Source organism: Gossypium arboreum, chromosome 6 (genome assembly GCF_025698485.1).
Source record: "Gossypium arboreum isolate Shixiya-1 chromosome 6, ASM2569848v2, whole genome shotgun sequence".
NCBI classification, from domain to species: Eukaryota; Viridiplantae; Streptophyta; class Magnoliopsida; order Malvales; family Malvaceae; genus Gossypium; species Gossypium arboreum.
Window position 1 is genome coordinate 129,603,525 of NC_069075.1, and position 9,230 is coordinate 129,612,754.

The following is a 9,230-nucleotide window of genomic DNA, read 5'->3' on the forward strand; positions in this document are numbered from 1 at the left end:
TCTGCACACTCCATAGCAATGAAAACATTAAAGGTTATCTATTGATCATTAACTCTCATAGTCAATTCATCTTTTTGTACATCAACTAATGTTCTACCAGTTGCTATGAAAGGTCTCCCAAGTATTGTTGGAACCTCTTTATCAACCTTACATTCCATAATAATAAAATATGCTAGAAAAATAAATTTGTCAACTCTAATTAACACGTCTTCTATTTTACCTTCTGGATCTGAATATGAATGATAAGCTAATTGCAATGTGACAATTGTAGGTCTTGTCTTCCCTATTCCCAGCTTCCTGAAAACAGACATAGGCATTAGGTTTATACTTGCAGCTAAGTCGTATAATGTTTTGCCTACTTAATGCTTTCCAATAGAGCAAGGTATAGTAAACTCCTTAGACCTTTAGTTTTAGTGGCATTTTGTTTCTCAGCATTGTTGTGCACCGTTCAGTGAGAGCAACGATCTCGAACTCCTCTAACCTTCTCTTCTTTGATAAGATATCTTTCATGAATTTCACATAGTTGGGCATTTATTCCAAATGCTTCCACCAACGATATGTTGCTATGTAATTGCTTTAGGACATTCAAGAATTTCTTGAATTGAAAATCTTACTTATATTTTTGGAAATGCTGAGTAAAAGGTGGCGGTGGCTTTCTTTCCAATTGTTGAGGTTGTTTTGCCGTGTCATTTTTATTGGCAATACAAGATGAATCTATTTCAACATTTTTTTGGTTACTCTTTTCTTTTGTAGCCTGCTCCATTACTGGTTCTGAATTCTTCGTATTTGTGAAATCTAAGCTATTTTCTTCAATAATGGTGCTACTAACAACTCCTGGTAGCTGCGTACCACTTCTGAGTACAATGGCTTTGCACTGTTCCTTCCCTTAAGATCATGAATTTTTGGTATCACTCGGTACTAGTCCTTGTGTTCTTGAGCTTAATGCTTTGGCAATTTGCCCTACTTGATTCTCTAAGACTCTTAGAGATATAACTTGACTTTGACTGGTAGTATCATTCTTTGCCATATATTCCTTTAATAGATTTTCCATAGATGAAGAACTCCAAGCTAAATTTTGCTAAGCATTTTGTTGTGGCATAGGTTGATTGTATACAAGTGGTGCACTTGCAACATTCTATCGAATAACATTACTGGAATTTCCCACCCCTTGATTACTCCAACTGAAATTGGGATGTTGCTTCCACCCCGAATTATATGTGTTGGAATATATGTTGTTGTTGCGATTAAAAATCCCTATATAATAAACTGAGGCTAGATTCGATGGACATTCATAAAAAAACATGATCTTCTCTGCAATAAACACATGCTAACTTAGCTACTTTCATTTCCTACGCTGCAACTAGTCTTTTTAGTGTTTTAATCATATTCATTAAAGATGATACCTGAGTTGTTAGGGAAGTAATTGCATCAAGTTCCATTGCTCCCACAACTCTTCTGCCAGTCTCTACTTTTGTAGTGGGGTATTGATAATCATCGTTTACTATCTTACCTAGAATATCATATGCCTCATTATATGATTTATCAATCAAAGTCCCATTGGTAGATGCATCAACCACCATTCTCGTATGTGCATTCAATCCATTGTAAAACATTTCCATTTGCATCCAATGCTAAAAAACCATGCATTGGGCATTTTCTAATTAACTCTTTAAATCACTCTCATGCTTCATATAATGTTTCATCCTTAGATTGCCGAAAGGACGTAATATCATTCTTCAATTTGGCACTCATGTTTCAAGGATTATATCTTAGTATAAACCTCTGACAAAGTTCATCCCAAGATGCCACTGTACCTAACAATAATGCATTTAACCATGCTCTGGCATGGTCTCGTAATAAATAAAGGAATAACTTCGGCCTCAGGGCATCTTCAGGAACACTTTGTTGCTTGAATGAATCACTAACTTCTAAAAAGAGTCTTATGTTCAACTGTGGATCCTCAGTAGGCAATCCACTAAACTACCCTACAGTTTGTAGCATTTGAAACATCATCGGCTTTAACTCGAAATGTTGAGCTTGAATATGCGGCCTAACAATCCCTGGATTTAGATCATCCAAGATCGGCATTACATGTTCTCTGATGGGTCTGTCTCTGTCATCTATTATTTGAGGAATATTAGCATCCCTTCCATCATGATGTAATGGCTTTTCTCTAACTTGATCATTTCTAATTCTTTCCATTTCTCGTAATTTTTTTCTCCTTCTTCTCAAGGTTCTCTCAATTTCTGGATCAAAAGAATACTTTTCAACTGCAAAAATATCTCTACTCATGCACCAACAAAAATCCTAAAAAAAAAAAATCAAAACAACTAATTAAGCTAACTAATAAAATTAAAGAGGTAATAACACAACAAAAATTTCACCAATATTGTCTATCCCCAACAACGGCGCCAAAAACTTGCTGCATGTGATGTGTAATGTGAATGTGCAAGTATTCACATTGAATCAAGTAATAAACTGATGAGTAAGTATCGTCTCCATAGGGATCATAATTGATTAAAATAATTGGTTATGCTATTACTTATGAAATTTACTAATTAAACTATGTAAAAGAAATAAATGACAAATTGATGAAGAGATTTAAAGGATGGATTAATAAAATTAATTATGAATGAAAAAAATGCTAGGGTAATTGAAATGCTGTGGCAATTCCCAAAGAATAAGTAGGGAGGATTTATATTGTTGAATGATAAACTCAGGCTTTATTCTTAGACCATAATAATGCCATGGCAAAATCTTGACCATTCTACTGCTCAGGGATTCACTATAGCAATCTGCTTCTTTCGAAAGCTATACTTTAAGCTACCATTTTGAGTTTTTTTGTACGTCTACAAAACTCAAGAATGATATCAAAACTGCTCTTTTTTTCCTTGTACAGATCACAACTTCTATATCCAGAGTGCTGCAAATATTCTTTTGAATACTTGCCTGTATCAACCGTTAATAATCCAATCTATTTAGTCCTTTTAGAACTAAATTAGATCTACTAACATACCATACAATCATCTATGTCTAGAGCTTGCATACATGCATTTAAAATAACCAAAAATCGAATGAAAACAATAATCTTCTCAAAATCATACCATGGGAATTAAAGATAATAAAAATTCATCCAAATAATTCCAACCCAATGAGATTTAGCTCATGGATTGGGCATTCAAATCCAAAACAAAACCATTCAACATCAATTTTTAAGTTCACAAATCACAAAGTTCAAATCAGAAAATAAAGGTAGACTTCAGGAAGCTCTCACTATTCCAGCTTTGTAACACCCCGTACCCGAGACCGTGGCCGGAGTCGAACACGAGGTGCTAACAGACATAATATATTTATTTTCACAGTCCATTTAAAAATTTCCAGACAGCTAGCTAACTGTGTCACTGTCACCTTAAAAATCATATCTTGAGTTCCACAACTCGAAAATCAGTTTTGTGATTTTTCCCTGAAACTAGACTCACATATGCATCTACAAATTTTTTTCTAGAATTTTTGGTTGGGCCAATTAGTACAGTTTATTAGTTAAAGTCTGCCATGTTACAGGGATCGACTACACTGACCTTCGTGCATTACGACTTGGATATCTCCCTGTACAGGGCTTCAATACTGATTCCGTTTGTTTCTATAGGAACTAGACTCAAAGAGGAATCTATAAATATATGGCATGACTCCTAATTATCTCTGGTTAATTTATAATGAATTTCCAAAGTCGGAACAGGGAATCCAGAAACTATTCTGGCCCTGTTTCACGAAAACCTAAATATCTCTTAACATACAACTCATATGACCGTTTCGTTTCTTCCATATGAAAATAAATTCATCAAGGTTAATTTACATAATTTATTCACTATTTAATTCCATTCGTACTATTTTTAGTGATTTTTGACATCCACATCGCTGCTGCTGTCAGCATCTGCCTTTAAGGTAGACTTTACCTATTTCATAGTTTCCATGATTCAATTAGCCCTTTTTGCATACATAGCACAAAGTATAATCATGATTAACCATTCCAATGGCTAATCGTTTCCAAACATTTCCATACCTCTTAGTGATCAACATACAAAATGATTATAGTACTATGCTAAAAACGTATATAAGCCATTTTCGCATGGCTATCCAAATTTACACAAAATCCATGGGTACATGACCAACAACAAAGAGGGTAGTCCTATACATACCATTTCAAAGTTCAACCAAAATTGTACCAAAAGGGGGCTTTGATAGTGTGGGAGACTTGACTTCCAAAAATCCGAGTCCGATGGTGACGAGCCAAAATCTATAAAACAGAGAAACAAAGAAACGGAGTAAGCAATTTATGCTTAGTAAGTTTTGAGCAAGGGATTCCAGCACAACAAAAGCATAGCATTCATATAGCTAAACGGATAATTTCATATGTACAAATTCTCAATATCATACTTACTTCACATTACCAACCCTTATGTTCATACACAAAAGATCAACTTAGCCAAAGGCCGGTAGCTCATTTATCGACTGAGCGAATACAAATTTGTGAGGGATCAACTAATTCAAGCACACACGAGACATACCTCATCGCTGGGATTTTACGAGCGTATTAATTTAAATTTTTACAGCAAGATCGCTCATTCCCAAATCAAGCATCTTCGGGGTTTAGCCGGATATAACCACTCGCACAAGGCCTTGGTCTTAGCCGGATATGGTCACTAGCATAAATGCCTTCGGGACTTAGCCGGATATAGTCGCTAGCACAAATGCCTTCGGATCTTAGTCCGGATGTAGTCGCTAGCACAAAAGCCTTGGGACTTAGCCGGATATCATTCGAGTAACCATGCACATATATCAATAAATCATGACACATTCATATTTCATTTTCATTACCAAAGCTCAAACACAAGACACTTATCACATTTACAATTTCAGCTCAATAGCCACATACAAGAGCATGATTTTGATTTACTTAAGACATAATCTAACCGAATCATAATTTAAGTTCCCTTTATCGGATTTAGTTCCCCTTTGCTCTTGAGCTTAATTTAACAAATAAATTGATTTAATCATTTGAGCATCGAAAAGAGGAACTCAAGGTACTTAGCCCACATATATTCATTAGACATTAAAGTCACATATGTACGGAATCATGAATCAAACTCAACACATTAGTTAATACTCTCCTTAGCCGAATTTTCTAAGTCAAGATCAAGCCTTCAATATGCTTACCTATGGCCGAACAACACATCAACCTATGTACTCATTCATGTGGCCGATTATGCATGTCTATGTTGAGGCCAATTATATACTCAATACCACACACAAATGGCATACCTTTTACTAACTAATGCATTACGTATTATAACTCAATACGCATCCATCATGTACTCCATAACCGAAACACCATCATATGTAAGTATATACCTTGAGATATTGTATATGTCATACCAATACGTCATGTGCAAACATATATATATATATATATGTGCAAGAGCCAAATCTCAAAGTTGATTATAACTAAACATGAACATAAATCCAAAACACAAATCTTACCTACCATGCAATAAGCATAAATCATACTTATGGATATACCATGGCGAATACATCACAACACCATACCATTTCAATTTTGGTCATGGTTAAACAAAGAACTTAATGTCTCACTCAAAATGCTAAAAAGAAAATCCAAGAGTCATCAATCCACCATCACATGTATCATTAACAAGCTTCATATTTAGCATGCAATGGCATTAACACAAAATCCACCTTGGCCGAATATCATCCCCATGACATAGCAAAGATTTGAACCATGGGCTAATTAGAACTCAAGCTAGCAACTAAAAACATGCATGAATCTCATGGCACAACCTCAAACATACCTTAATCTAGATACAAGTATGGCCAAACCTCTTCCTAATCCTCTTCCAAACCAAACATGAAGCAAGAACTCCTTCCTTCTTCCTTAGAAGGATGAACAAATTTTTTTTTCTCTTTTCTTCAACTCACGGCAATGGGGGGGGGAAACACTCACACACATGCTTTTTTTTTTTCCATTTCTTTATTACCCATACTCCTTATTTTATTTTTCCTAACATACCTCACTAACATAACATGTTTGTGACATGTTTCCACTCATAGCATGGCCGGCCACTACTAATTAGGGGGGGAAATTTGACATGCAAGTCCTCCCTTTTGATTACATGCATTATTAGATCCTTATAGATTAGCCTATCACATTTCAAAAGTGTCACACAAGTCCTACTAACTGAATTCACATGCAGTCGACTAAATCGAAGCTTGAAATTTTCACACATTCATAATTACATATTCTAGACAATAAATATTACATTCAAATATTTCGGTGACTCGGTTTAGCGGTCCCAAAACCACTTCTCGACTAGGGTCAATTTTGGGCTGTCACAAGCTTTCAATTTAATAATGAGATTTGATGCAAAACCCAGGGCAGATTTCTCTTCCCCTTCCTTGCGCCTGTGACTTTTTTGCTTTGTAAGTTGCTACCCTCTCCTCTTTTTTCTCTATGATTTTTCACGAATCTAATGTAGAGAAAAAAACTGCTATCTAATTCCTCTCTCAAAAAAAAAAAAAAAAACCTCCCCTCTTTTCTTTTCTCTTTTCTGATTTATAGGGTAGGTCCCTCCCTTTCAGCACACACCTTTTGCTTCCTCATTTTCAGGGTGGTTTATCTAGTACAAGTACAGCTAGCTGAGAGTGACGTAAACTGAGTGTTGCGTCATCTTCCTAGAATTGCTATGGCATTCTTGTTGTGAAATACAAACCATGATTCAAAGTGCCATTCAAATACCAAAACCTTTCTTCCCCAATAATAAAAGTAACAAATAATAGCATTTATAGTACAATCCAAGCTTTGTTATGCAATGTCTAAAAATATCCTGAATATACAGACATATTTACTTAATTACGAATAATTAATTCACTTTAGAGGCTTGAAATATAACTCTTTTCAAGAGTTATCATAAGGCAAGTTGATGTTAACAATGCTTTCCTTAATGGCACCTTGACTGAGGAAATTTATATGGATCAGCTACCAGGTTTTAAAATGCACAAGCAAATGGAAATAGCTTGTGTGTAAACTGAACAAGGCACTGTATGGTTTAAAATAAGCCCGTCGAGCCTGGTTTCGTACATTGAGGTAACATTTGAAGGAACAACTTGGTTTTCAAGCCTCTAAAGCTGATCCATTGTTGTTTTTTGAACAACTGATGTTTCAATAATTTTTATAATGGTATAAGTAGACGATATAGTTGTAATAGGTAGCTCTTTTGAAGAAATGAGTTAGTTCATCAAGCAGCTTCACAACAAGTTCTCTCTCAAGGACATGGGTAAGCTTCATTTTTTTCTGGGTATAGAGGTCCATCGCACCTCTTGTGGTGATGTGATTAAGACATGATTGCAGCCACTGCTACTCCTACTTTGATGGTAGGCACTCCCAAGTTGGCTATTGTAGATGGTAGTCCACTTTTTGATTTCATGAATATTAGATTATTATTGGTACACTACAGTATGTGTGCATTACACGACCAGAAATTACATTCTATGTCAACAAGCTTGGTCAATACATGAATGCACCTTGTGATACTCACTAGAAGGCTGTAAAGAGAGTGTTAAGGTATTTGAATGGTACTCTGAATCATGATCTGTATTTCACAAAATGACAGTTTAACCTAGTTGGCAATTCTGATGTTGATTGGGCCTCTACTGTTGAAGATAGAAGATCAATTGCAGGCTATTTCATTAATCTTGGCTCAATCCAATTGCATGGTGCTCCAAGAAAAAAGTTGTTGTGTCCCAATCCTAATTAGAAGCAGAGTATCGCAATCTAGCAAACTGTGTGTTTGAGTTGTTACAGATAAAGCAACTTCTAACTGAGATTGGTGTGATTGTTAAACAACCACTAGTTGTATGGTGTGATAACACATCAACAGTAGCCATGGCTGCAAACTCTACTCATAATGCTAAGGTGAAGCATGTGGAAATTGATTACCATTTTGTGCATAAAAAAGTTCTTGCTGGCATACTACAGGTCAATTTTGTTCCATCAAAAAGACAAGTGGCCGATGTGCTTACAAAACCAATTACACCAAAACAGTTTTCTAATTTTAGAGAAGGATTGCGAGTGTTGTCGAATGAAGATCAATTCAACAAAAGTTAGAAAACTAGGGGAATGTTAAGATAAATGTTGTTTGTTAATTCTATTGCAATTTAGTTACTAATAGTTAATGGGTTAGTGCTGTTATTATTGTTGATAGTAAGAATATCCTTTGTTGTATAAATACCCTTGCTCAAGTATTTTCAATAGATGAAACAATTCAATAAAGAGACAAATAAACTTACAAGAATAATTATTAATAAAAAAAAAAAGAGATCAACAATTATTTAGAATGCCCTTAGGGGGCTCAACAATTATTTAGAATGCCCTTAGGGGGCTTAAGCATAATTTAAAGTAAGTTTACTATAATGTTTTTATTAAAAAATATTTAAAAATTTCAACAAAAACTTGGATCATCATAAAAATATTATAAAAAAATTATTTTTGAAATAAGTTTCAAATTTTCCAAAGTGCGTTTTTTGGTATATAAATATCCACAACTGTCAAGGTTTTTAGATTTTTAATTTCGTCCGAATTTTGTGCCCCTAGCCGTCAAGAAATGTACTAATCAAGTATAATTCTAGGATGGGTGCCGAGGTCCCTTTGTATTAGTTTTTTTCTTTTTTTCCTTAAAGTTACTTTAATTCGTTTAGACTTAACAAATTTATCCAATAACTATATCAAATATTAGGAGAAAAAAAATGATTGACCAAGTTTTATTAGCATCACCTTCAAAGTACATTTTAGAAACAACAAATTAAAAATTATTTAAAATAGTATAACTTGCATCACATTACATGTTAAATATAATTAATTATAATAGTAGAGGTAAAAAAATTAACCCTACAACTGTACAATTTTGGAGAAGTTTATATTTAAGGTAAGTATTAACGGTTAAAGCTTAATTTTATATATAAGATGTTTTGGGTTCAAATTTTGTTAGAAGCATTTATTTTCAAAATCTGTAGATTTAGATAAAATATTTGAAGGATTTATCTCTTGCATATTACTTTTAATAATTTCACTAAAATTGGTGATTAAATTTAACTAAATGCTCATATTGGCCCAACCCTTTTAAATAGCTATAGGCTGAACATTTATAAAAATGATTAAATGA

General features: G+C 34.2%; 1 non-coding gene across 1 annotated transcript; it reads left to right on the forward strand.

Moving 5' to 3' along the window:
• Positions 1-1,636: 1,636 nt before the first annotated feature.
• Positions 1,637-1,743, forward strand: LOC128294778 (small nucleolar RNA R71). Its single transcript, XR_008285085.1, has one exon. It is a non-coding gene; the product is annotated as a small nucleolar RNA R71 (small nucleolar RNA).
• The last annotated feature ends 7,487 nt before the right edge of the window (positions 1,744-9,230 follow it).